The sequence below is a fragment of the Meleagris gallopavo genome, chromosome 10, assembly GCF_905368555.1.
Source record: "Meleagris gallopavo chromosome 10, MGAL_WU_HG_1.1, whole genome shotgun sequence".
NCBI lineage: Eukaryota > Metazoa > Chordata > Aves > Galliformes > Phasianidae > Meleagris > Meleagris gallopavo.
In genome coordinates this window covers 14265971-14293440 of record NC_139413.1, presented here as the reverse complement: position 1 = coordinate 14293440, position 27470 = coordinate 14265971, and the positions used below count along the sequence as shown (strand labels likewise).

The window sequence follows — 27470 nt, the reverse complement described above, 5'->3', positions numbered from 1 at the left end:
CAGTATCCAGATTCACTTTGTCAGACTCAATCTCAGTCCTGTGAGCCTTCATTTTCATAGGCACTGCCAGTAACATCTCATTTTACAAAGAAATTTAGTGACTCTTTGAAAAGAGAACTGCACTAAGAACTATCGCAGACTAGAAGCTGTCACTGAAGAAAGTGAGAAAACAAACACCTCTTTTTACATTTTGAAGCTGAAGTACAAGAAAACGTTTGTGATCTGGAAAGTAGAATTGGAAGCCACTTTAGCATTTTCTACAAACTGAAATCACTACGGTTGTTATTATTATAAAAATACAGTGTTCCAAAGAGATGATTCCAGCAAAGGCTTTGGCTGGGGAATTCAAGCAGAATTTACATAATTTGTGATGAAAATTGAACAACAGGCTTTTCACACTGTCCTAACTATAAAAATGAGAGGAACAACAATATAAAATTAAAGGGGTGGAAAAGTCACATGATAAATTCTCACTCTTTCTTCTAAAAGGGAATAATCTCAGTGTGTTAGCAGGTAAAAAAAAGCCCACCATCAGATAGTACCTGTCTGTTGGTTTTTATATAATTCCATGGGCATATGTGGAGATAGTTCTAGCCTGCACCTCCTTAAGAGAATAACGTGTATATCTGTCTGAATGCCATAGGCCAGATTTTCAGTTATTTTAAACAGGAACAAATCAAGATTGCCCCTGTGTCATTTCGATAATTTGAACAATCTTAATAGGAGAAATTAAAAAAAAAAAAAAAAAAGTAAATATAACATTTCCGTGTTGCTGGCATACACAAAAGACTAACAGAATAAGCATTCTTGTCAACTGTCTGAAGCCATGAAAAAAGGTAATTTCCCTTCCTACCTCAGCCATGATCCTGGTACAGTGGCAGTCCATACAAAACCAAGTAGTTCTGTTTGCAGGAGGAAAGCCGTCATTAAGCACAAACCAGGAAGGTCAGAACCTTTGGTTCCTTGCCCATAACTCTATTGTCTTTAAGAAGTTTCCAGAATTTTCCCTTGATTTTGAAAAAAATAAAAAGTAAATTTCCTACTATTTCTCGAAGTGAGCTTTTAAAAAATTATCCAAAATGCTGCTTGTAGCAGCTGTTCTTTAAAATCTTGTATCAACTAGAGACAAAAAACTTCACCAGCAACTCGAGTTTTCTATGATAAATATACAAATATTCTAGTTTGAGTTTCATACAATTAAAAGTCCACCTAAGAGTAATAATCACCACAAGTGCTAAGAGACACCACTTTCTTTCCTCTACAATGTAATTTTGAGGAGTTATATTGCACTAGCTCTTACACATCTTTGAAAAACAGCATTGCTGTGAAAACACCACTTACTGGCTACCTAGCGTTTTACTTGCTATAAGCTGTTTAGACCACATGAAACCTGCAATACACTGTTAGATCTTTACAAATTTCATGAAATCTTTTTCGGATATCCAAAAAATCCTGAACCGCTTGAATCTTTTGTCTCCCAGCACTGGGGACTGACCCATAATCTCTTTCCCAGCCAGTATACCAAATCTGCAGCCAACCTTGTCACTGACTCCAACAGCTGCTTAAATTCACCAGAGGGGATAGCAGCAATCCTACTTCTAAAAGAACACCACAAGGCTTACGTTCATGATGCCTTGAGGAGACACTGAAAGGAAGGTCAAAGGTGAAGAAAAGATAAAGTGCAGTACAAGAAGATCAGTAAAGTTGAATCTTCTTGATGAAAAACTCACGTCTGTTTCTTCGTGATGCAAACAACATAACTTCGTTTCAAAAAGCCTCCAGTTTTTGTTGATTTTTTTCCCCCTCTCTTTTGGTTTGGAGTATTTTGAAGTTTATTGAAGGTTTTTTCTTTTTTTTTAGGTCAGAGCTCTGTGCATCTAAAAGCCTTATTCAGTTGTTCTTGTCACGAGTACTTTGTCTTACACAGGCTGCATTACTCTTGTAAACAGAGGCAGCATCAAAGTGAAAGCAGATAGAGTCACATCAGTGGATTAAGGGCTTCTGCATGATAAAGTAGCTACCTAGGGTGGGATAAACTTAATATGTGAAAGAATGTTATTGAGGAGGAATAAAGTGCCAAAACTCTGTCATTCTCTTCGTAATGTCCTAATCTAATGCCTGACACCAAGGCCTTAGGCCAGTGTTAGTGTTAATCAATGAAATACCCATCTGTGTTCCCTGTCCTTATCGCTATTTAAAACTAGCCTAAACTCAATTATTTTCCCTTAGAGACCAAGATGGGATATTAAGTTGAGTGAAAGGGATTGTGTCCCACAAAGAAATCCCAGTGTTAAAATGCAGAGGTGTCAACATTGCTAACTAAATTTCAGTTAAACAGAGATTAAATACTGGTTCTTTGGGCATGAAACATTGCATAGATTAAATCTGGTTAAAAAATCCTTGTTTAAAGAGTGGCTAAAAACTGTTAAGCAGTTTAATCAACTTCTAATGTAAATTTTGTTCCCTCATATGCATTATTTATCCCCTGCAATAAGCACTGCACAATAAATGTTTGAAGAGCACACTTGGCTAAAGCAATAGGAAAGCACAGCTTCTTGCTGTTGCCCAGAGCTGTGAATGATACAGACGTTTCCAGATACATAATGGTTATCTGAGGAGTGCGTAATTTATCCCACGAGTGAACAGCAGATCTCATAATTCAAGACTGCCTTAGTCACAAATGAGTTATGGGGATGTTTTTCACAAGTGGGATTAATCTCACATCCCACTGATACTTATTATTGTATTTTTGGTTTATATCAACAAGGTATAAAATACCGTATTTTTTATTTTATTAAAATTTCCAACTTACCTGGCTTTCCTTTTTGAGCTTTATTTCTTTTTCTCCTCCAATTAGAATCTAGCGAAGACAGAAACACTGTAGAAGTACATTAAAGAATACAAAAGGAACTTCCAAATGGACATATAAAAAAGAGAAGAACAAATTTCTGAATTAGCAAGAAATAAATACTTTCAGCTGCTTTCTACTGAGAGCTTTCCGGGGTTAATTTCTGAATATTTTGGCCAGGATTTGTGCCTGTCCTCTGTAGTGAGCTTATCATGTACATTTCTTTATAATTTTCTTATATTTTCCTTAATTGTAAATAAACCGGGGGTGTTTCACCACCAAACACTTTTTTTTGCAAATGTTTTTAAGTTTGGAATTCAGTAATGTCAGTAAAGTCAATAGAAACAATGTTTTCTTCGAAGTGAAAAGATGTACATGCTTTTTGAGTACACAGGAATAAAAAAAGATTCTGAAGTGATTAAAATCTGATAAGCATTTTTAATATGACCATCATGGCACTACCAGAGAGCAAACAGAAAAAAACATCACTTGACCACTTTCTCTGCCAGTGATTTTCCCAGTGCAACCATCTTCATAGTATTGGCCCTACTCTTACACATCCCACTCATCTGATTTTGACCGTCTACACATTTTTGTTTCTCCCTGAACTACCACTATAATTTTCTTGATTGCCATTTTGCATCTCTATTTAGCATCTCAACTAATTTCACTATGAAAATAACAATGATAATAACATTCCCTTAATAACGATAAGTATGTGATGCTGAAAGGGGTTTTGACGTTCTGAATGCTTTTTTTTTTCCTTCTTAGCCAGAAGCATGGGTGTAAGTGCAGTGGAGCTTTTTGACAGTGGGCAGTCCCTGCTCTTTCCCTCTCTTCACCACCTGAAGTTCTATGTAAACTTTCTTATTGGTAAGCAAGATGTAAATTTTCTCATTTGTAGAGTAGTTTCTACTTTTTAGTCTTTAAGAATTTCCTCTACAAAGTAACAGATTTCTGTCTTGGCTATTTGGAATCCCAGACACGAGAGCTGGGTTTATGTGATATGCAATCAGGAGGAAAAAGCAAACATTACTGTGTGAGGGTCTTGGTGTACTTTTGTTGTTGTTGTTGTTGTTTTCCGAGAGGTAGGGGTACAGTATTTCAAATTATAGGCAGTTGTGAAATTTTGGTTTACACAGTGCAGAAAATCTAAGTAGTTCTTGGGTCATTTAGATATTTCTCAAGGTGACAGTTGGAAAAGTTCATAAAAAAGCCTTGTTTGAAGCCTGAAAAAGTAATTTTGTCAAGATTTACGGGCAGTATTAAAGACTTGAGGAACTAAGGGATTCAAAAATCTCCTTCTAACATAGCTGAGTGAGCTTTGGCTTGCACTGTAGAAAGCACTGTATCTTCTTGGGTTAGCAGAAATTGTTAATGATAATACAGAATAGAAGATTGGTGCGAGGGCTTCCCTTAAAAAAAATACGCTTTTTAGATACATTCTCCTCTCCAAGGTCTCAGTATTACTTTGACTGAATAAAATTGTTCCTAGAGGGTTGCATTACAAAGGCTGAGTCTACCTTATTTGATGATTCCCAAACTTAAAGAGAGGCACACACCACAATAAATAAAAAGGCGCTGCTAGTAGCAGGCATTTAGAAGTCCCATACTGGTGAAAATCTGAAGCCTGTTCTCATCACAAATCAACCTTTTGTGTTTACAGTGACAAACATCAAAAGAATGTGCTAGTTTTAAATTCCCTGTATGACTGCTTTTTTTCTTTTCTTTTTTTTCAAATTAAGGAGTACTTGTGTGGCATTAGGTGGTTTCGGGGTTACAGCGGTGGCCAGCGAGGAGGTCCTTGGAAATCTTGCACTCAGGAACTAGGGCAAAGTTTTGCTACTTGCTTTACTCTCCATCCTGGCATTAGAGGGCATTGTACTGTTATGGCTCCCATCTCATGAGATAGTCATAAAACTGGAGGCTTCATACACATGAATTATAAATATAGGCTCCCTGCCACAAGTTGCATCATTTGTATTAATACTGCAACTCTAATTCATTCTTTCTACTTGAATCCTCCTGCAAATTGCTATGAGCAGTTTAGTTTCTGTCTGTAATTGCTGGATACTCTTTCTGTGCATGATAAATACATACTACAAAGCAGAGGTAGCTGCATTTCAGTTACAGCTAAATGCTTCCCTGCTTAAGCAGAATGTCCAATCACTTAAATTCTCTGTATCAAACATTCTGTGCGCTTTAAGATGGTGGTGGTGGGAGGGACTGCCACTAGGCTCTAAGTGCTTGCTGAAAGCACTTAATATAGCTTGCGTTTCTTTTCTTTTAAATTTTGAGAGGTGAGGGGTGCCAGAAAAAAAATGAGAAATTGGCACAGATTGCCTTGGAGCACATCACACATGATAAGAATTTGAATCTAAATGAGCAGTACATCTTCAGGAAATAAGCTTCCCATTTACAGATGGGAAAGTAAGGTAAGTGGGATGGAAACTTAGCTCTGGCACACAAGCAGGCTTTGGCAGAGTCAAGGAAAAGCTTTCCAACCCCTGTGCACCCTTGCACTGCTTCAACCATGGGCCATTCTCCCAAATCCATGCTAGCATACACCGACTCTGCCCTACCTCCATCACAGGTCCGGAGCCATACATATACCACAACACAGCCAATCTCATGCAAAGGACACAACCTAATGCAATTCCAATATAAATTATGTATGAACATTGTGGCACAAGACAGTTGGAAAGCACATTATGTAATTCAGCAATTCAATCACGTTTGTTGTTAGTGTACAGTACTGTACACTATAGTTGAAGAGGTGGACTGTTTCAGAGTCAAGTGGATCGAAACCAGTCTGTGAGAGCCAACTAAAAAAGGCTATTGTACGTGGCTGACTGAAGTGGAGAATGAAGTGCTCTCCCTCAATTAAGGAAAGCGTGGTGGAGCTGATTAACCTGCTTGTTACCTTGGTAACCTGAGATTTAGATTGTGAATGAATATATAAGGCTGTGGATACTTTTTATTCAGACAAGAGTCTGATGAACAATTTGAGCAAGAGAACTATAGGGCTGAGAGGTTCTGGCACTTATCTGTCTATGAGACAAAACTCTTAATTGATAAGAGGTAGTTAGTGCTGCTGTATATATAAGTCACCAATAAAGAACATGACAGGCATATGCTGTGCTGCAATTGCCTTGCAGGTTGTTCACACGGAACAAAACACTCAAAATCATTCATCAGCACAACTTCCCTGGTCCACCACCAAAGCTACCTGGCTTTGGGCTGGGCTCCCACAGCAAGCCCTGAAATCACCGGAGCTCCTGAGTGCAAAGTAGCCATAGTATATCTTGTGCACCTCATCTCTGCCCACGTTGTTCTTTGTCTTCTGTGCATCTCAAGCTAATGGGTAAGACTTATATTTATTAACATTAAACATCTTTACCAGCTCTCCACCCCTTTCCAGAAAGGCCTGAGGCTACATTCTCTCCTCAGTTACACCTGTCCAATCCCATTGACTTCAGTGAGAGTGAACAGGTGTAAGCAAGGAGAAAATTTGGCCCCCTGTTGTCTATGAATCGCATTATCTATGTTCACCACTGCTTTGACTTTATGTCACTGGCAAGTATAATTAATTTATAGTTTGTCTTACTCTCTTAGTTGTTTAATAAATAGATGAAAACAGAAGACTCCTGAGGGACTTACTCCAGTTACCTGTAATAGAAACTCCCCTACTGATACAGCTTCTTCAGGAATATCCTTCATACTTCCTCTTCTTTTTATCAATTCTTTATGAATTTTCATTATCTTCTCCAGAATCTGCAGTTCTGCAGAATCACATTTCTTGTGTGTCATGATGTGAGGTTAGAAAAGAAATGGTGACACCACTAGCTACAGAAAATGGAGCTGTTCTTAAAATGAAAATATCTTCCATTTGACTTCGGCTAAGATCAAGGTTTGCACTTAGCATGAGGAAGAATTAGTTACAAAAAAATCACAATACAATAAAGACTGTTGCCTGAATTTTAACAAAGACAAAATCAGGAACTCTCCTTAGGGAAGACAAGTGACTGTTCAGAAGATTTAACTAGTTTTATGGGCATAAATTGAAGCTTATTGAATAGCATTTACTTTCCAATATGCTTAGCTGGTCTATCTGATCATCTTCCAACTGTCCCAGTGCTAAATCTATTCTTTATTAAATTAGGAACAGATAAAATTTGCTCAATGGCAGCATAATCAGGCAAGTACAGATAAATTGTCAGCTAATGCAGAAAAGTGAAAACTTCACCCTGATGAGAAGAAATTCCCACCAATGTGATCATCATGGCTATTTCTGCTAGAGCCAGTGAGCTCAAAACTAATATATTTCAAGTAGAAAGAAGAAAATTACCACTCCTTATTGATCTTCCACATGGACTTTTTCACTTTCTAAGCTCCTTACAATAGGCACTGTTATCTTCCCTATCTTGTAGGTGGGTGATGAAATGGCACAAGAGTGTCATCCAGCAGGTTAAAAACGGAGAGCAAGGACTAAAGCACAGGCTTCCCTAAGTCCAACCTGCCATGCTGTTATCTAATCCACATCTATGCAGCATTGCAGTAAGTCATTATGTTGAATTGTACTCCAACAAACACACTTGAGAAGCATGGAAAAAGTTGCACATTCCATGTAAACAAAATCTGACCTACCTTGTATAGTATTTTTGCTTTTTGCATTTTTTAAATACTATCCTTGCTTTTTTCTCAACTTTTATTCAGAACTAAGCAGCATTAAGAAGCTTGCAAAGGCAAAATGTTGAATGATTGACAGTATCTTTTGCTGTATTAGTGATCCATGTAGAGTAATTATTGAATGGCAGCTAAGTTGAGAGCAAGCCACTCGCTCCACACGTGGCACTCTTCTCACCTTCTGCTAAATTAAAGCCTCTCCTCCCAGACATATGGATTTCCTGTCACAGAAACAATCTTCTTCCAGTAGAGATACAACAGACTATTTTGCCAGCCTTGTGCAACTTTCAACTGATAACTAGAGCTCAATGTATTATGCATGTTCCAGTGCTCTAATAAATACAGGATTGACTTGTTTACTACCACCAATGCTGCCTCGATTAGCACTGCTCCTCTAGACCATTATTCACTGGTGAGAGGAAGTTAAGTCTCACTTGGTTCTCCATTAATCCAACTGTGTGAAACAAACTGGTTAATTTTTCAGCTTGTGTTGTTATTTAACAAGGAGAAATTGATTTTTTCATTGTTTATCATTAACACTCTATTTATGAAGTGCAATATTGTTTAATTTTCAACTTTGAGCAACATATTAGTAACTCTTATTTCTCTACGGAAATTCAGTTTAGAAAGTTCCTGCATCATGCCAAAACATACATCTAGAGTCCACAGCAGAATGCACTGGAACAGAATTCAAGACAAGTCCTTTGATTACAGTCAGAGTCAGAGATTATTTTTCCTTTCTCACTGCTATTAGCTGGTGCTAATATTAACTGGGATCTAGGGCTCATTCACTCAAATTGCTCATGTATCTCCAAAGTCTGAGATAAGTAACTCTGAAGCTCCCTAGAATTTGAAATTTCACCTACATCTTCTGCATCTTAATATAGCATCTAGAAAGAAAACCCTAGCGGTACTTCAGACTAAGAATACCTAGCATACACAGTGAACTCTTGTTTTTCAATTAGTTCAGACAACAGACCATTGCTCATTAAGGTCAGCCTTAGCCCTGTTAAGGGATGAGACTGCCCACAAGAGCCAGCCAGACCCCGGATATCGTCAGGGTAAGCTCAGAAAGTGAAACTGAATGCCGTAAAATCCTGCAGAATAACATGAGGGACAAAAAAGGAAATGGGCAAAGGGAAGAGGAAAAATAGAAACAGGTCCAGAGAGGAAGAAAATCCAAATATAAAATTGCATATTTAAAGACATAACCCAGGTTCTCAAATTCAGGGGTCCCCGTGTCTACATGTATCAGGTCTGTAAGCAGCCAGTCTAGATATCAAACATGCTAAACACCCAGCATGTTTCTGAGCTCTTCACAGGTTTAAGATGGTTGTTTCTGGAAACTTAGCCTACCACAGAATCAATTGCTTTGTAGCACCTGCATCATATATTCAATTATCTGAAACTAGTTATGTCTCTAAAAGTCCAAGATAATTTTCACAAGCGCTTCCAATGCCGTTATTTGTCCAGAGACATAACATACCATCTTAAACATGTATTTATTTATTTATTTATTTATTTATTTTCTGTTACCCAGAGGACCCTTAGGATCCTTGAAGGGATCCTAAACCTACTGAAAAACCATGCTGTTCTTTTTGAGTGACAAAGAGTGAAGTGATGAGTTTCTCATGGGAAGCTCAGTTTAATCATGTTAGCTGACATATTTGTGCACTGTTTTTACTATAACAACAATTACAAAGTTGCAACAGAACTTTGGAATTTCAGACATTGAGAGAGAAATTCTGTCACATAAACAATAGGAAGCACAGGAAAATACAAGGGTTTTTGCAGAACCATGGTCCATGACACCGGCCACATCTGAGGGGAAAATAGGGCTGAGGTTCCTCTCACAAATGTGCATTCAGTCTGAATTTAAACTGGTCATCCTCAATTCCCTTTATAGACACCTGGTAGATGGAAACAGTTTTTATTATTTTAGACATCTTCCTAAGAAGATAAATCACACTTTAAAGTACCTATGTTTCTCCATGGGCTCAGCAGGAGAACTGCAAAACTAGCTCAGGTGTATGCATCAAATTTTAGGTATGCATCCTAATTTTAGGCAAAATGACTCCTCTGTCTGGTCTCCTGATGACCAGTGTCATGTTTCCATGCTAAAACATATTGTCTTAAATTCACATGGTAGCTCAGTGTCATTTTTTAGGGAAGGGATATCTTGGTCTCCTTCCATGCTTATGGCTTGCAAGATGATGTGCTGGAGATTTAGTCCAGGCAGAAGGGTATCTGCAGGTCTAATCCTGTCCTTCCCAGTTCCTTCTGGAAATCTACTGTATCGCTGCAGTGATTCACTTTAACGTTACAGCAGTTCAGTCTTCTGTGGTATTACCTGAAATGATTGAGCTTCTGGGAGGTGGGGGGTACCACCAGAAGTCTTTAGGCTTGTTTTCCAGGCAGCCACAATTTTGATTCTTTTCTCCTATGCCTCCTCCAGGTATAAAATCATAGTGTCAGCCTCTGATCAGCATTTGCATTTAGATGGACATTTCTGCTGGGTCCACTATTTGGTTGTTTACTAATCTGCTTTGAGGGGAAAGATACTGGAAGGACAAAAAAGAATAAAGAGCAGCCAGCAAGCAAACCAACAACAGTGCCATTCATAAAATAATTTTATCCCTGCAGTTTAGTAGTCAAAAAAATACATACATCTCAGCTTAGTTTTGTGTGGGGCAACTGGAAGCATAAGACCAATAAAACTAGATGGACTTCGAAAACAGGATTAGGAACCTATATATTTTTAAAAATAAGTCACCCAAAACAACAGCTGCCTTTTCTTCACATCTGGGAGTCCCTTTGGTGTATGCTCTTATGCTAAAACACAGCAAAAAAGAGTGTTCTTGTAACATTTGAAAGGGAAGCTAAATACGCAGCGATCACTATTTTTCATGACACTTTGGAGAGCAGAGGCACAGCAATGACTGGGAGACTCCCAACTGGCAACTGAAGTGATTTTGAAGTACTGACATACAGTACAGTCCACAGGATACCACTGACTCAGCTCAGTGGATCGCTAGAAAACTAAAACTGGCCTTTCTGGTATTAGTGACTGCTACTGAAGAGGATGCCTTTGCTGTAAATAAAGCTCTTCCTTGTGGCCTTCACAACCACACGCAAGGGGAAGCACCATAAATACAGAAGTCAGAAAGTTACTATGTTAAGACAACTATCTTTTAGCAGAACATGTATCCATGAATCTCTGATGTGAAGCTATTTTTGCTTTTCCTTAATCTGTCCTATAAGTTGTCACTGAAATAAAACTGATTTTGTGAGAACATGCTTCACATCATTCTCAGTTTTTACAGGCTAATGTTCAACTTCATCTCCCATGTAGTCCCACCAAACTGTACAAATCAGAAAAACAACAACAGGATGATAGATACAAAAGAGAAAATAACACAAGGATCTAATGTTAAATGTCAGAAGCAAAAAGGCAAGGAAGGAAAGGAATTGGATGATTTTACTCCCATTTTACCTGAAGCCTGCTGTAACTGTCAGAATAAGCCATTTAATCTCTCGTCCCTTCCTGGAGGTGAAGCCAATACTTTTAGAGGACTGTGTGAAGCTTCATAATCCATCATGGCTCTGATCTGGCAAGAAGATGCTTAATTTCTTACATACCAATTAAGTGCAAAGCAGGGAAGGCCTCAGCCATGACTGTTGTGAGGAACACTGTGTCATCCAGTAGCTACACTCCAAGTGTACCTGACCTTTGCATTATGACTGGGTCCTTCTTACTCCAGCACCAACCATGCAGCCATGGCTGTGAGTCAGAACAGTCTGAACACACATCATGCATTTGAATTAAAAAGTAGGATGTGCCTTTGAATCGTTGCACAGGGAAATACCACCCAGGCACTGACAGAGATGATCCTGTTTATTTTATGAAAAACAGTCACCTTCAAATGGTATTCACAGCCAAGCAAGTGTTCTTCTTCACCATACACTCTGGACTCATCTTGGGCACCTGGATTATTTTCTTTTTAATGCATCTCCACATCTTGGGTACCTTGTCCACTGATAAGCCTCCCTGAAAGAGTAATTTGTTACTTTTTACAGCATTTGTTACTTATTTTACAGCAACAAAGGACTCTGTTCAGTGACGTTTACTACGTTCCCAATCAAACATGTTGGAGAGCACCTCAAAAGCCGCTGTACATCTAACTTTCATCCTGAAGAGCCAAGGTGAGATCTGACAGTCAGCCAGGCTCTCCCTTTATTTCACAGTACTGCCAGCAATGATGCATTTGCAGTGCTGTGTACTGACATGCCATCCAGCTTCACAGCACCTCAGATGATTTTACAAGTGGATCCGACCCTAACAATGTCCCCCTATGCAAATGCCTCATTGGAATCTAGAGCATCCTCTCAAGTGCCAGGGCTCAATTACTGCAATGAGCAGGAGTTGAATATTTTGGGGGACTACATTCTTATGCAAGATGCAGCAAGAGACAGGTTAGGATGCAGCCAGGACTTTTTCTACTGGACATAGCAGAAACAATTTCAGAAGTTACCAATACAACTGTTTTCCTCAGCATTTGTTCTTGCCACAGAGCTGAAAGCATCTCTATGAGAACTAAATTATTTTAATGCAATTTATACATACCTGGCTTGCTTTGCCCTGAAGCAGGCCAAGAGCATCCCATCTGCATCTCCAGGTGTGGGGCAGCAGTGAACCAGGAGTCTGTTAGTCTGTTCTTGTGCTACTTGGTCATATCTGCACTTGTAAATACCCTGCTCCACCCCACCAATAGGAGAGAGAAATTTCCTCTAGATAGGTGAAAGGCAGAGCTCCTGTTTGGAAGATTGTTTGAGTGCTTTAGCTCATTGCTGTAGCTCTTATGATGTGTCAGAATAACCAAAGTTTCACAGAGGAAGCTACTTGTTATTACTCAAATCAAAATAAATTATATATAGCAAACAACTGCTTTAGATCTGAAAGGCCACACTGAATTGATGGGAATGTTTTTTGTGTTTTTTTTTTTTTCAGTACAAATTCACATCTTGAACAAATAAAAATACTTTGTAATATTACTTTTTCCTAACTACTGCATATTTATGTTGTATCTCAAATAGTACATGTATTTCTGCATTCCTCCTTCTGTTCTGAGTCAATCATGGAAGTCACAAGCAAAACACATCAGGTTCCCAAAATTATATTGCTGTTTTTTCTGTGGACTTACAGCAACTAGTTGGATAGGAATGGAACTCTTCTCCCATTGGATTTACGCTCATCCTGCCCACATTATACCAGAAGTCAGATTCTCATACATGAAAGGATTGTTTTCTTTATTCCTTTCTTCACCAAACTGCAAACACCACAGTAATATTTGCTAACTAAAAGAAATAAATGACTAACTAACACACATAAATACAGAGATACCTTTAAATAGTCACGGCCTGCATACAGTTGCACTGGTGTTCCACTGGTGGACTGCAAAGAAGGATGCTGACACTTAACAAACCATTGCAGAGCTACGGCTCACAGTTCCCTTATTCTGACACTGAACAGAAGAATCATTCCTGATTCCTCATTCCTTTGTCCTATGAATGTTAAATAGGATGACAGGACTGAACATCTCCAGGTATGCTGTGTAAAGATAGACTGCTCCAAAAGTAATGCCTCCTACTTATCCCTATGAAAATAACAACAAAGAACACAAGAACACTAATTGATAAAGCAAATTCTCAGCTACAGAACACTCTTTTTCAACATAGTCACCACAATTAGCTATGTAATTTTGCCAACCATTTACAAGAGCCTGCATACCACACTCATAAATATCTGCATGGCCATCCAGAACGTGACTTACAGAATCATAGAATCATAGAATTGCTCAGGTTGGAAAAGACCTTAAAGACCATCAAGTCCAACCACAACCTAACCATATTACCCTAACTCTAACAACCCTGCGCTAAATCATGTCCGTTAGCAAGTCCCTGACTTGCATTTCACATCGCTATCCCCACTGCTGAAACACACTACCCACCACCTTGCCATGTCTTATCCACTGTTTGGTCTTCATAAACATTCAGTATGTCAATAGGTGCCATATTTTCCACATGGAGGAATTCAATGACATACCTTTGATTCATCTGCACCTCCATGTCAGATGCCATTCTGTCAGACTGCCGCTCTGCGGCCATCTGTCACACAGCAATAACATGTAATGGAATGCTGTCAGGAAAGTTCAACCTCTGCTGCCATACTGCCATCATTTCCCTCTGACATCATGGACTGACATTATAAAATATGAGGCACTACTTTTGGAGCAGCTCTCACAAATTCAAAATTTTACTTCCCTCAGAAATAGAGTGCCTTTTCAACTGCCTGCAAAAAAAACTACAGATTTTCCCCTGCTTTTTGGAAAAAAAAAAAAAAAAAGAAAGAAAGAAAAAAAAAAAAGGAACACATAGTTCTAAGGGTTTCTTTTTTTTTCTCAGTTTGCTTTTATGCTTACAAATCTAAGAGGTGGAAATTCTCCAGATTTTCTAAAGCAAGATGATTGCTGCAGCAGATGTATGAAAGGAGTTCTTGGAACGCAAGACTACAATAACAAGTAGAAAAAGTCAGAGAGCAGTTGCTTCTAAAGAAACAACTTCAGTGTCTTAGGTGTCTTTTAGCTGCTAAAGTAACTCAAAGCAGTGAGCATCACCACCAGCTGCTCTGTAAGGTTAATAATGAACTGAAACTAGGAACTGATATATGGAGTCCCATATATCCTTCACAATATAAGTTGCATTACAGTCAGGTTAGTTTCCTCACTCCCATACAGAAAGTAATAGGCTAGAAGTGTTTTTATCGTTTATATATGGATTAGAATGACTGTGCAGGAAACAACAGCTGCTCATGAGCCTTATTTTAGGGCATGGAAGAACTCCAGAACTTGCTCTCTCATCCAGAAAAACAGTAAACATCTGTGAATATATTGCCTATACCTTAAGGGGAATCATTTTCAAGGATAAACTAAGTAAAACCCCCTCAAGATATGAAAGAACACCATCTGATTTCTTAGTCTGACAGAATCACAGCAATCTAGACTTAGAATCATAGCTGAGCTCCTATTCCAAGAAACCTTACCAACTCAAAGATGGCTTCTTGGTGAACTGGATATAATAACAGGACAGAAGCAAAACAGGTTCTACAGTATCTGCACTTACAAAAATATAGGGGACTATGTTTGCTTCATAAATACATCCACGGTATACAGGTAGGTATGTAAGGGTGAGGCTTGAGGAAGCACTTTCTGAAACGTGTTGAGAGCAGATCCACATCCCAAAGAAAGTTGGTTTCATGTAGAGGATAAAGGCTATCACCTCTTTTTGCTGGGCCTCTCAAGGCTGGATTGACTTGGCAAACAGGTAAAAAGGACCTGACCCTCTATCCCTGCAGACTTTATCCAACACAGTTTTTGGTGGTAAGACAGCCTTTTCAGAATTCCCTGGCCAGAGGATGCCTGAAGTAACTTGCAACAGTTTACCACCTGAGAAGACGGACCACTAGGAAGTGACAAAAAAATCCACCTGATTGTATGGGTAACGAGCAGGAACAAGTCTGTATTTCCTGTAAATCACTCATTCATTATCTCTCAGGAAATAACCCTTCTCTCATATCCCACACACATGGATGGGACCAAAAACCTTATTGATAACTTCACTGACACCTAGTTATTCCACATCCTTGACAACAGGAACCAATATCAAAGAATGCCACACCAGTTCACACAGTGGTTGAATGAGTGTCTCCAGAATGATGTAAGACCTGCACATAGCAAGAAATGCTTCAAATGAGTCCAATTCTGATGTGGTGAAGGTGGAAGGAAATACATCCACAGGGACTCATGCCTATGCTGGTTTGTCTGAAAGCAGAACTGAACAGAGTGCATCTGCTCTAGCTGGTTTTACTAATGACTGATTTTACTAACTTGTGCTGTATTCAAATCTCCTACCAGTACAGGAAGAACTTTGTTAGTTGACACAAAATAGATCTTTTCAGCTCAGACTGGCAGCCCTCATCCTCCTGTTGAATGGGACTGAGCTGAAGTTCAGTGGAATCCCAGGCAAAGACAGGCATCACCATGGGCTCTGCAGACCCAAGTAATTCAATGCTGATTAAAACAATTACATTTGAGAAGGTAGGGGCAACAGTGCTTAAAGTGGGGTGAGGCTCAATGTTTTGCTGACTGCTGTTGAAATTGGTAACAGACTTTGCATATTATATCACCAGGTTTTTTGGTTGTATTTCACATGCAGTGTTTTTTCTGCTTTTGACTTTGAGGTGTGAGGGGGAAGGCTCTAATCATATGGCCTTGTGCAGATGCTCCATTTGCATTTCTATTAATCCAGGCCCTCCTGGAGACGTTTGAGCATAAGCACAGCATGCTCTGCGTTTGAACTTGTGAGAACCCATACCACTGCTTAATAACTTAATACATATGTATAGCCTCCTTCAGACAGCCCACTAGGAGGCAGAAGCAGGGGGAGGTGCTATTAGTGCATAGGCTGCAGGGCTCTATGTAAATGCATTTTGACAAGAAGGATACCTTGCCGAATAAAAAGACCAGCTCCTTACTGCTGGGCTGGTGCTGATTTAGGTCAGAATGCTTGTTTTTTAGGAATCTGTACAAATGAGAGCTCATATGGATCTGCTGGAGAATGCTTAAGGTATCTAGCAACTTTGCTTGCAGCATTTGAATACATTGATACATACCACAGAAATTGTTCTTCAAGAACTGAAAATAGGGCTGGTTCTTTGTCCTCTCTATTGGTACTTTCCCTGAACACCTCCTCATAAGTCACCCAATCCAGTCTCAAGTAAGTGACACAATAGCAATAAAAAAAATTCTGTTTCCCTGTATGCAAAGTACCTAACTGCTAGTAGTTCAGAATGGCAACAAACAGACAGAAGTAGACTGTGAGTTCTTGCTAAAAAAAAACATCTTTCATTGCAAAGAAGTCAAAAAGAAAAGCTTTTATAGAAACTATGCTCTGGGGCCCTTTCTGCAGAACACCCACAAGGGGAGAGATTAAAACCCCCACAGATGTCAGCACAGATGGGTGCAGACAGCCTTCCTGACTGCTCTGCTCTCATGCCCGCATGGCCTGTGACCAACACGCATACTGCCAGGACAGAGTGGGGCAAAGCCTTTCTGGCCTCAGCACTTCTTGTTAACGGAGCCACACCAAAACACTGCATACCCTAAGACTTGTTCAGAAAGAGGCCATGAACTGACTGAACCAGGTGTGGCCACTCCCAAAGTGAGTACCAGCAGCCACATAACAAATAGGAGAGAGAGAAGGAAGGGCTGGTTCTGCCTCCTCTTTTTATTTTCCCTCTCATAAAATTGCGCTGTTAATTTTGACACAAAGCAAAAACTAACAAGCATCCCAAATTTCCTCTCTCCCACCCCCACCATAATTCTAGCTTTCCAGCCTGCTCCAGCGGATATTGTAAGAGGTTAATGTGAAACATTCTGCAAGGAGAATACCAATTCATAATTTTCCTATGCTTAAAAAAGAGTGTGTCCATTATTCTCTCTACCCCCAACACCCCTCTGAAATCCCCATTAAAGTCTCCTTTATACAAGTCCAGCTCCCTGTGAAATTGGTTTACACCAAATTCCAGGAAAAGCCTCCCTGCTCTCCCGTAATAAAACAACTATATAAGGAGGAAAACTAACCTCCAATACTGTCAGTAGGCTGCAGACAAAACAGACAAACAGTCTGAGTTACGGCAGTGAGTTGGGCCGTAGCCTTTAAAAAGGCAGCTGCAGACAGATGGAAAAATGACACGCTGCAAGCAATGCTGAGAAAGGAAGAAGGGAGTCCAGGTCTGAGAGTCAATCTTCGTCCATCAGGTAAAAAGAACAGATACATGTGGGGATAATTGGTGATGAGACACTTGAAATTAGGTGCATGATAGGTCCACCGCTGTCTGGTCACATTCATTTTTATTGGGCTCAATGAGTGCTTATGGGTGGGGGGGAATCTAAGAATATTTCCTAAACCTTTGCATCTTCCTGTCACATTTCCATGATTGTGTAATCTGCCACTTAGACACAAAGACAATTGTCCTGTTCAGGCTGTCATCCATGCCACTCCGCTATGGAACATGGCTGCAGGCAGCAGTGACAACACAGCCCCTGCTCTCATCCCCACAAATCCTGGCAGAAGGCAATGAAGCCCAGCTTGCCAATGCCATCCCTAGCCCACCTCCTTACCCCACATACCCCTGACAAAATCACACACTTTGATGTCTTTCAAATGAAGATTTTCTTCTCAAAGCCTGCAGACACAGCAGGATTGGATGGGAAAGGAAAGCAGGCAGCCCACCAGCCAAGTGAGGAGCACCATTTTGTGTGCACCTCACAGGGTGCTTTGAGGCCATGTGCCACCACAGCTGGTCTCCTGGGGCAGCGAGGCAGCAGCTGCAACCTACACACATGTAGGGCTCCCTGGCAAGATGGGCACCAACCTCTGCTACCTCATGTGAGCGGAGGAGCTGGCACACTGGCTCTGCGGTCAGGCAAGGTGGTGGGGCATTCTCTTTGGGGCCAACCAACCCAAGACCAGAGCTGGCATCAGGAATCACAGAGATGCAGAAAACAGTTAACAGGCTTTGTATCTCTCTTTTCCATTCTCATATAGCAGTCAGCTGTGTGAAGCAAGCCCTCACAGCACTGGTGCTGTCACTGGAAGATGCAATAGCCAGTTTCACAGGGTTTGTCCCACAGTACCTCATGAGCAGCCACAGCCTCCTCTGACGGCTGCAGGCACCAGAGCTCCTTGCTGAGGCTAGCAATGCCTGCTGCCTCTCTTTTTCTTTATGAGTTTCTTTCCAAATGACGCAAACCTATACTTATTAATTTACATTAAATTCGTTTAACACAGTTGCAAGAGACCAAAAGTGTGTAATGAGCAAAATATAATGAGGCACTGGCCACCTCTAAGCTCGTTCAGTTTATGCATTCTTGCTTCATTTTTATAAAGTATTGTAAAATAAATGCTTTCCTCTTACCTTACAAGAGAAAAAAAAATCTCCAGGTATTGTACTAGTGATTAACAAAGGAACAAACAAGCTCAGTAATCCAGTCTGGTTATCCATGGCACAGAATGATAGAGATGCTGTGAATTCTGTGGACAAAGTACATGAAGAAGCATCCACAAGTACTGAAAATTTAATTAAAAGTCAGAAAGCCATTGCAATGAAGACTCAGCAGAAAGCCATTTATTTTTAAAATCTAATATATTCTTCATGACTAAAGGCTAAAGCACACGCTGACTTACACATTTAGCTGTAACTGATTTAAGCTACTTGATGATTTTTTTTGCGCACAGGGTGGCGCTCAATTTGCAATGGAGTAAATTGGCAGAATTTAATTTGGTGGATTTTTTTAACTCTGCAAAAAGAATCCTCATTAAAACCTCACGATAGACTGTATACTTTTTTCATCATTAACTAGCCTAACTGCAGGTAAAAGAGATACAATTATGGATTTATATAAATCCTATTGTCAATTTACAGCTCAAAGACTGTTGAGTTACCTCATTTTAAATAGGTTATTTTTTCCCCTTAACCTTTCCTTGTTTTAATGAGGACTTGGTTTGTCATTGTCAGGGTGCCTGTTTGCAGGAAAGTTTCTCATCATGTCAAGGAGGTGTAAGACATAAGGATAGATATTCTGCTTGAATTTCAAACTTAAGCAAAAACTGTGGCCTTGCCATTCATCTTTTAAATTTTCAGCCTTCGTGAGGATAGGCATACCTCAGCTGCCTCTTTCTTGCTCTCTGCTCCACACCTTCTGTATTTCTTACGTTTTCAGGCTTTTCCACTTCACTCTCATCCAGTTTTTTCCTTCCTTGCTTTGCCATATCTAATACCATCTACTGCCAAAGCACTGCCAATTTCTTTACTCTGCCCCATTCAGCATGGCAGGAACAGCACAGCTCATTTTTCTCAGTGTTGCCACTCATCAGCAGTTAAACACAGTAAGAGCTGCATATCGTCACTCTTTTCTACACATTCAACTACAGGTTCAATCAATGTAAGCTATCCAGAAAATGAATAGAAAGAAGTGACTCAAACCAAAGAACCCAGGCCAGTGACCCTTCTGCTTGGTGGAAGCTCAAGGCCCAAAACAGTGTCCCACCATAGACAGTGAGACATATTCTCAGGTGACAGAATTTGTTATACTTCCCAGTACAAATTACGGCAGCTGAGCATTTGTGCCACTAAGCATTTTTTCCATTAGCGTCAAGGATTAACTAAACTTCTGGATTTCATTTTTAGTCCACAGGTAGGTTGACATCAACAGCAACCAGGAATGAGATTGCTCCTCTTATCTGACTGAAATGTTTCTTCTCCTTTCCTCTATCAAACTCCTCCAGGAGCTACTGAATAATCTCAGGGTCTGAAGGGATGATCAGGGAATGAGAAGATTAAAACTGTTCAGTTGGAAGGAACCTACAGAGATCATAAAGTCCGACTGCCTGAGCACTTCAGGGCTAGCCAAATTTAAAGTATGTTTTAGAGGGCATTGTCCGAATGCCTTTTGAACACTGATGGGCTTGAGGCATCAATCACATCTCTAGGAAGGCTGTTCCAGTTTTTGACCACCCTTACAGTAAATAATTTTTTCCTAATATCCAGTCTGAACCTCCTATGGTGCAGCTTTGTGCCATTCCCTTGTGTTCTCTCATCAGTTACGATGGAGCAGAGATCAGCACCTCCCTCTCCATTCTCCCTGCTCAGGAAGCTGCAGAGAGCAATGAGGTCACCTCTCAGCCTTCTCTTCTCATAATTAGACAACCCAAGTTTCCTCAGCCTCTCCTCATTGGACATGCCCTCCAACCCTTTTATCAGTTTTGTTGCCTTCCTCATGATGCATTCATGTATTTGAACATCCTTTTTACATTGTGGAGCCTAGGAACAAACAAAATATTCAAACTGAAGCAGCACCAACACTAAATATATTTGGAGGGTCATCTCTTGACCAGCAAGCTGTGCTGTGTTTAATGTACCCCAAAATGCAGTTTACCCTCTTGGCTGCCAGGGCACACTGCTGTCTCATGTTGAGTCTGTTGCTGATCAAGCACTCCCAGGTCCCTTTCTGCAGAGCTGCTCCCTAACCACTTGTTTTCCAATCTGTATCTGTGCCTGGCATTTCTCCATCCCAGGTGCAGAACCCAGCATCTGTGAATACTGTCATCCTTCACTGGGCCACTACTCATCCCTTTGATTTGAATGCTTTCAGAAGTTTGCTTACAAATTCATCACTCAATTTCATTTTAAATATTACCCCTCAACACATGAGAACAGCTACAGCAAGGCAGGCTGAAGAAATTGTTCACGTAAGCAGATTGAAGAAATAAATGAGACACACAAAGGGAAAGGATTTGTAAGAAGGGCTGGATTTTAACCTTCCTTGGGGTGAGGGAATAAGCATGGCTACTACTCTAAGCACTTAGATGTTGAAAGCTGTTGTTTTTCCTCTTTGAACTTTTTACCAGATGTAGCAATTAAATGATAAAGTTGTCTTTAGCTCATTAGCTGATGAGTTAATTACATAACAAAATTAACCTTTGTTAAGCTCTTAATAGAACCTCTTTTATCTGAATAGCCACTGTCTGTGTTAAAATTCTTAATGATCTGTGCTAAAATCAATAATTTGTATGACTTCCATGTATGAACTGGGAATTAGATATATCTTTAAAATGTACTGTAATGATAACCTCAAGCTGAAATTGAAATAAAGATATTCCTTGGTGATTTCAAGGACAACATTTTCACCAGTGCAGAGTCTGTGTAAGCCACTAAAGAACATTGCTACTGGGGACAGCTCTCCTGCCTGCAGCACAAAGATAAATCAAGCTGAGACTAAGACCAAGATTTTGGTTTTTCAAATATTTTTGTGCCGCAGCCCTGCATTTCACATTTATGAACTTCCTATACATACCAATGTTCAGTCAGGAGCGACTGTTCTCTTTTTTAAAAGCTAGAGGAGTGGATTCATTTTGAGATCTAATAGACCCCAATCAACGATCAAAAGAAACTAATCATTCCCCCATGCAGTGAGCTGATAGATGATGTGCTGTGCTTTTCCCGGTATAATCAATTGCTAGCAGATTTGACAAGAACTCAGCAACCTTTCTGTAGTTCAGTTTGCATTAAAGGTTTTACATTTAAAGGAGCTAAAGTCCAATTGTTTGAGAGTTTTAAATTGTACAAATACAACTGAAGACAATTGAATATTTCTTACTGAATATTACTTTGTACGACTTCCCTGTATGATTTGGGAACTAATAAAATCCTCAGTAAGAAGTGCAGATGATCATTACTTCAAATGCATTTTCTTTTCTTTGCGCTCTCATTTCAGCCACCCATGGAAACCAAACTTCATGTACCTTCTGGTAACAACTCAGACACAAGCCATTTTTAAAACTGAAGACTGCCTTTACTAACAAGGCCTAAAGGCCATTGAAATCCTTTTGATTTCAGCAAGATCTGGGCCAGACTTATCAAGAATTATTCTCCATAACCTTGGTTTATGTAGTGGAAAGCCAGACTGTCACCTTCAGTTTTATTTTCTTCCCCTAATGCCAGAGAACATCAACTCCTTGAGAGATGAGTTTCCTGATAATGTTAAAGTGTGGCTTGCCAGAATGCCTAGCAGCCTGCAGTACACCTGTTAGTCTCTGTGGAAGCCCAGGTAGAGCTGAGCTAATTTTCAAGCCTCACTATCCCTATGGGAGCAGGAAAAAACAATTAAAATGATGGTAGTTCATGGCTAGTGTTTGGTCAGATAACAAATTCACTGTATTTGTGAAAGGTGAAATAGGAAGAAAATAAAGATAAGATTACAGTTTCACAGTTGAGTGTTTAAAAAATTGTCATAAAAGGTATCAAGCATCTTCCAGCTAGAGGAATTATTTGCAAATGTTTAATAACATGGCCCTGTTTATGGTATTTATGTTGCAAAAAATATGCAGTGTCCATAATTCCAAGGCCTCCCAGTTATGCCAGGATTGTCAGTCTAAGTGGGCTGGCCTCTGACAAATGGACCTTGTAGTAGAAGGTGCCTTCGTGAGTGCTAGAGCTGCGGTAATTTGAGCAGATAGGGTAAGGCAGGCTGGAAGATGGGAATTATCAGTCAAGATTGCTCTGCCAACAGGCAGAGTTTGTTGCACGATAGCAGGCTGAAGGTTGTACTGTTCCCTGGAGCCAGTTTAATAAATAAGGTTATGGGTATGTGACTGTTCAAGCATGAAGAAATTTTTGTTGATATATTCTCAGAAACTAATTCTTTTTTTCCTTAATAACCTGCAGGGCTACTCTTCGGCAAGATTACCAGTCAACTCTGATAGCCTAGGCTACAATAAGCTGAATCACACTCCAGTTCTTTACAAATCTGCTTTTGTTACTGGCTTGGATTTAACTGTGCAGAGGAAAGCACAATACAGGCAAAGTAAAACCGTGTCTTTCCAGTTAACTAGAAGTGAGCAGAACAAGTTAACAGAGAAAGGTTGCACCTCTTTAAAGATGCAAATTGATAATTGAGCTGTATATCAAAACAAGAGTACTGTTCACTTTTAAAGAGGTGCAAATTGCTAGTCTTTATGCTTTTTTTTTTAATAAGAGTTTCTATCGGTAATATTTTACACAACAAAAATGCTTGAAAAATATAAAATATAATACTTTGAGGATACATAGCATTTTTCAGACTCACTTCTGAAATGCAGTGATCTCTGCTACTGATTTCTGCTACTTCCACTGGACACCTTAGAAGAATTAATATTTAAAAAGTGGCCTTCTTATTCCCATACTGAATAAAGGAAGGATTGTGTTTTGCTTCACATTTCTCAGTACGCACAAACAGGGAACACAACAGAAAGGAGCTTATGGACCAGGATTTTCCCATGTCAAGCACCAGGCCTGGGAGCCCAGCCTGGGCAAGATCGCTCTCAGAGACAGGCCATGAAGTCAGGACATTTCAATGTGCTTGTATACAAAGCCTCATCTTCCTTTACATTGTTCAAGAGGCTGTTAGAGATATAGAGTCACTGGAAATACTTGTAGTTGGCCTCAAAAATTAAAGCTCTCAATGACAGCCTAGTTTCTATTGTAATATCTCCCACCTTGGTCAAGTTAATTTGGTTTAATTAGAAATGACCTGTATGCCCATCAATGATCACTTGAAAAAAAAAAGAAAAAAACCCTCCACAGACTTCTCTTGCTTGTTCCTGACTGTGAGACACCAGACAAGGCACTAGCTTTCCTATGGTGCTCAGCCGCCTTCTTCCTCTCTCCTCTCTGAGAAAATCAGATGCTGTAATAGGTCACTGAAATGATAAGATGCCCTGGGAAATTTCAGCATCCCAAAACTTCAAAACACTCAGAACTTGAATCTCTCTCTTTATTTTTCTTTCTTTATTTTTTCAAAACTATAATCTCTCCAGCTCCCTGTGCAAATCCTTTCAATTTCATTTCTCACCTGCCTGACAAGAGGCAGAAGTAGGAATTAGCACTGATTTCACATCCTGCCCCTCTCCTCACATCTCAGGACAGCAATGCTTCTCTTTCCATCAGTGAACTCAGAACCTGACTTGTAGGTTGCTGGAGAAGGTCACAGTTCTGGTCATCTGAAAGCATCCTGCAATTGCCCACAGACTTCAGTAGCCTTCACAAAGTGCATGGCAGACCACAGATCCAGCACAGTTCTGCACAGAGGCTGGAGGTAGGACCAAACCTCAGATGAGTCACGCACAGGCATTGGTCTGTCTGCTCACTCCTCTACCCTTGAACCAAGACTTTCATTCAACCTACTTAGCTAGACTTTAAAAATCGGTCTCTGTCTCTCAGTCCTCCTGCTGCCTCTTGACCAGTTTCCTCTCCAGGCTTGGTCATATAATTCTGCAAATTAATTTTATAGCAGGATAAGCCACAGAAAAATCTACCTTTAACCTTTTACCCTTTGCAATTGCCTCCTAAGATCCTAGCTTCCTGAAGTAAAAAATCAGCTTGTGTGAGCAAAAATACTTTACTTTCTTTCATGAGAGAAATTTGCAAAGATGCACTGATGAAGGGAGGAAGGGAGGGATGTCTTTCACTGGGTTATAAAACAGGTGGAAAGGTGAAATTTTCTAGCTTTGTGTATAGATGAGATGTCAAGATGATTTGAAATACGTCTTAGAGGTAAGAGAGAAAAAAAAAGATGAATAGATAGCATACAACATATATGGAATGTAAAGAAACTGTCATTTGCTTTGTTTTTGCACGGGAATGAAATATATAAACATGAACATGCCAGGGATAAGACATGACACTAAGCTACAGCAGTGATATGTGCTTCAGGTATGTAACTAGGCAGAACAGATGGATCTAGAATAAATGCATTACACTTTATTACTTGTCTCAACCCATGTGTTGTTTCTCACTGTCCTTTGCATATTCTTTTGCATGCACAGAGTTCAAGCAAAATTTGGAATGTTTCAAATGTACGAGCCAGAGTGATGTTCAGCTAACAGAAAAAGACAAAGTTTTCACCTCAGAGTTGCTTCATTCTTTGCTTATCCTTTTCTCCTCAGAAACACAAGTTTCTTTTCATTTTAGTGAACCAAGAAAACCACATAACCTCATGACTTTTTAATCAATTTTCACATCTTTTCAGTTTTGGTTTCTGAAAGCCAAATGGAATACAGTAGGACTATTGTTCTGCCTCCTTTATCCTTTTGGGAATTCTTTTGTGTATTTGTTTGTACCTATATCTTGACCTGACTCTTAGGTGTCAATCTCGTGACAGTCACTACGTTCATAAACACATGCTTTGCCTCCTTGCTCTAGGAAATAGTTTTCCCTGGAGGGAACTGGACAGATATGAACACAAGACATGATGTCTCTATCAAACAATAATCAGCACCATTTGAATAGCCACACAAGTACAGCAAATTATCATTGCCAGTCACCAGTATGAAACCATCACCGGTATGAAATCATCACCAGTACACTGCAGCTCATACTAGCTACATTTCAGATCTTGCAGAGACAACAGCACTGCACAAAGCAGATAAAAGACACACAAGGTTTTGTGTGGTATTTATGTTGCAAGATCAATCTTCCCATCCTCTTGGGACTGCTTCAGTCCAGTGACCCATACTGAGCAAGCCATGACCGCATAAGTCTCTGCTACAGAACAGTATCAAGCCATGAGTTTCACCACAGTTTGTTTTCTGCTGAAAGCTAGTCCAAGTACATCTATCTATACATGTGGAGATTCTTTCTCAGCTGTGCTGAAAGGACTTCAGCTTATTCTACATTGCTGAGTCAAGGGTGCCAAGTCTGCCCAGCCAAATCACAGCCTATTCATTTTTTTATTCATTATAAATAGAAAAGCAGTGCCTTTCTGCTTGAAAATAACATATTTTGCTGCTCCACAGCACATTACTTGCCTTGGGTTTCATTCCACTTGTAAATCAGCATTCTTAACAATGTCCATTGGTCCAACTGGGACAGCTGAAGGTGTGTGAAAAACTATCTCCCTCCTGAAAAGAGCACAGGAACTTTTAGGGCAATTACAAATGCGCAACTCCAAACACATCTCACCACCTGAAGGCAATTTTGGTTAAATAAATTATGGATGGAGGTCTTGATATCATCCTTTTATGAAATGTGATTCAAATTAATAAATGTGATCAAATTAATCTGACATCAGGAAAAGTGGAAGAAGAAACTTTCTTAAACTGCTATAATAATTGGTTTTTCAAAAGTCATTACAAAAGGTAGAATAATTTCTACCTTAACCCAGAAGTCTCAAAGCCAGTAGACAAAAGGGAAAACTTATTTTATGTGGTTGTCAGATTTTTAATAATTATATGACAGATTGAATTAGCTGACACTGTTCCGTTGAGTAAAGGGCTTTGGCTATGCCTTACTGTGTTTCCCTCATGAGAGGAAGAAGTATTCAGACAAAAGAAAATTACAAAATAAATATTTTAAAGGTAGCTAAGGCCCACCAGCATCTTTTGCCACTGCGTCACTATCCCCATGCTTTGCAGTCAGTTGTTCTGCGTTGCTCATCCTGTTCGCCTAAGCTAATGGAAGCCTTTGCTCTGTCTGTCAAGAGTAATCCAAATATTAGGGGACTCCAGGCAAAAAATTGAACATGGCCTGGCACTCCCTGTGGCTGCTTGTTTGATGCTGATTTCACAGCCATTGAATGAGCCCTTAACCTCATCACTCGCAGCTCCTTTTTGGCAGAATGTCAGGTTACAAAATTGGCCTTGAGAAATGCCAGACTTTGCCAGTTCCCCTTCAACAGAAGATCCAGTTGTTTTGTCAGCAGTTATTCAGACCTTGATATTCCCAGGTCATTTGCGCTAAGCTTAGAATACAACTGGAAACCACTGCCCTGCACTGTGTTTTCTTTATCCTAAATTACTCTCAAAATTGATAGGGTAAGATTCTCCCATAGATGTAGGAGTTCAAAAATAATCCAGATAATTCTCAAAACATGTATTTTGCACAATAGCAGAATGAACATACATTAATAATTTTCTTCCTAGCTTCAACTATGATGATACCAATAGGTGGAGTTGGTTACATTAAGGCAAGGAAAGAAACAATGACTTTCTCTAGGCCATGGAAACTGGGAAATAGACAAGTATTTCCAGACAGACCCGCAATGGGGATAAAAAAGGTAAATTTTGTTAGTTGAAAAGCAGTTATACTTTTTTTTTTGCATCAATACTGTCTTTTTATCATCAAACAATTTAATTAATATACTTGTTTACTGACTGACCAAATGTCCAAGTGTTTACCACACCAAACCCTAACGTACATAGCATCTATTAGCTATAGGCCAACAGTTCTTATTTAGTGAAAACCAAGACAATTCCAAACTTTTAACCCTCAATAACTACCGGT

General features: G+C 39.7%; 1 long non-coding RNA gene across 1 annotated transcript in view; it reads left to right on the top strand.

Annotated features, from left to right (window-relative positions):
* LOC146543710 (uncharacterized) overlaps positions 1-3721 on the top strand; it is an 82878-nt gene extending 79157 nt beyond the window's left edge. The window contains exon 27 of the long non-coding RNA XR_014885259.1: positions 3620-3721. This is a non-coding gene — a long non-coding RNA (uncharacterized LOC146543710). The remainder of the gene's footprint in view (positions 1-3619) is intronic.
* The last annotated feature ends 23749 nt before the right edge of the window (positions 3722-27470 follow it).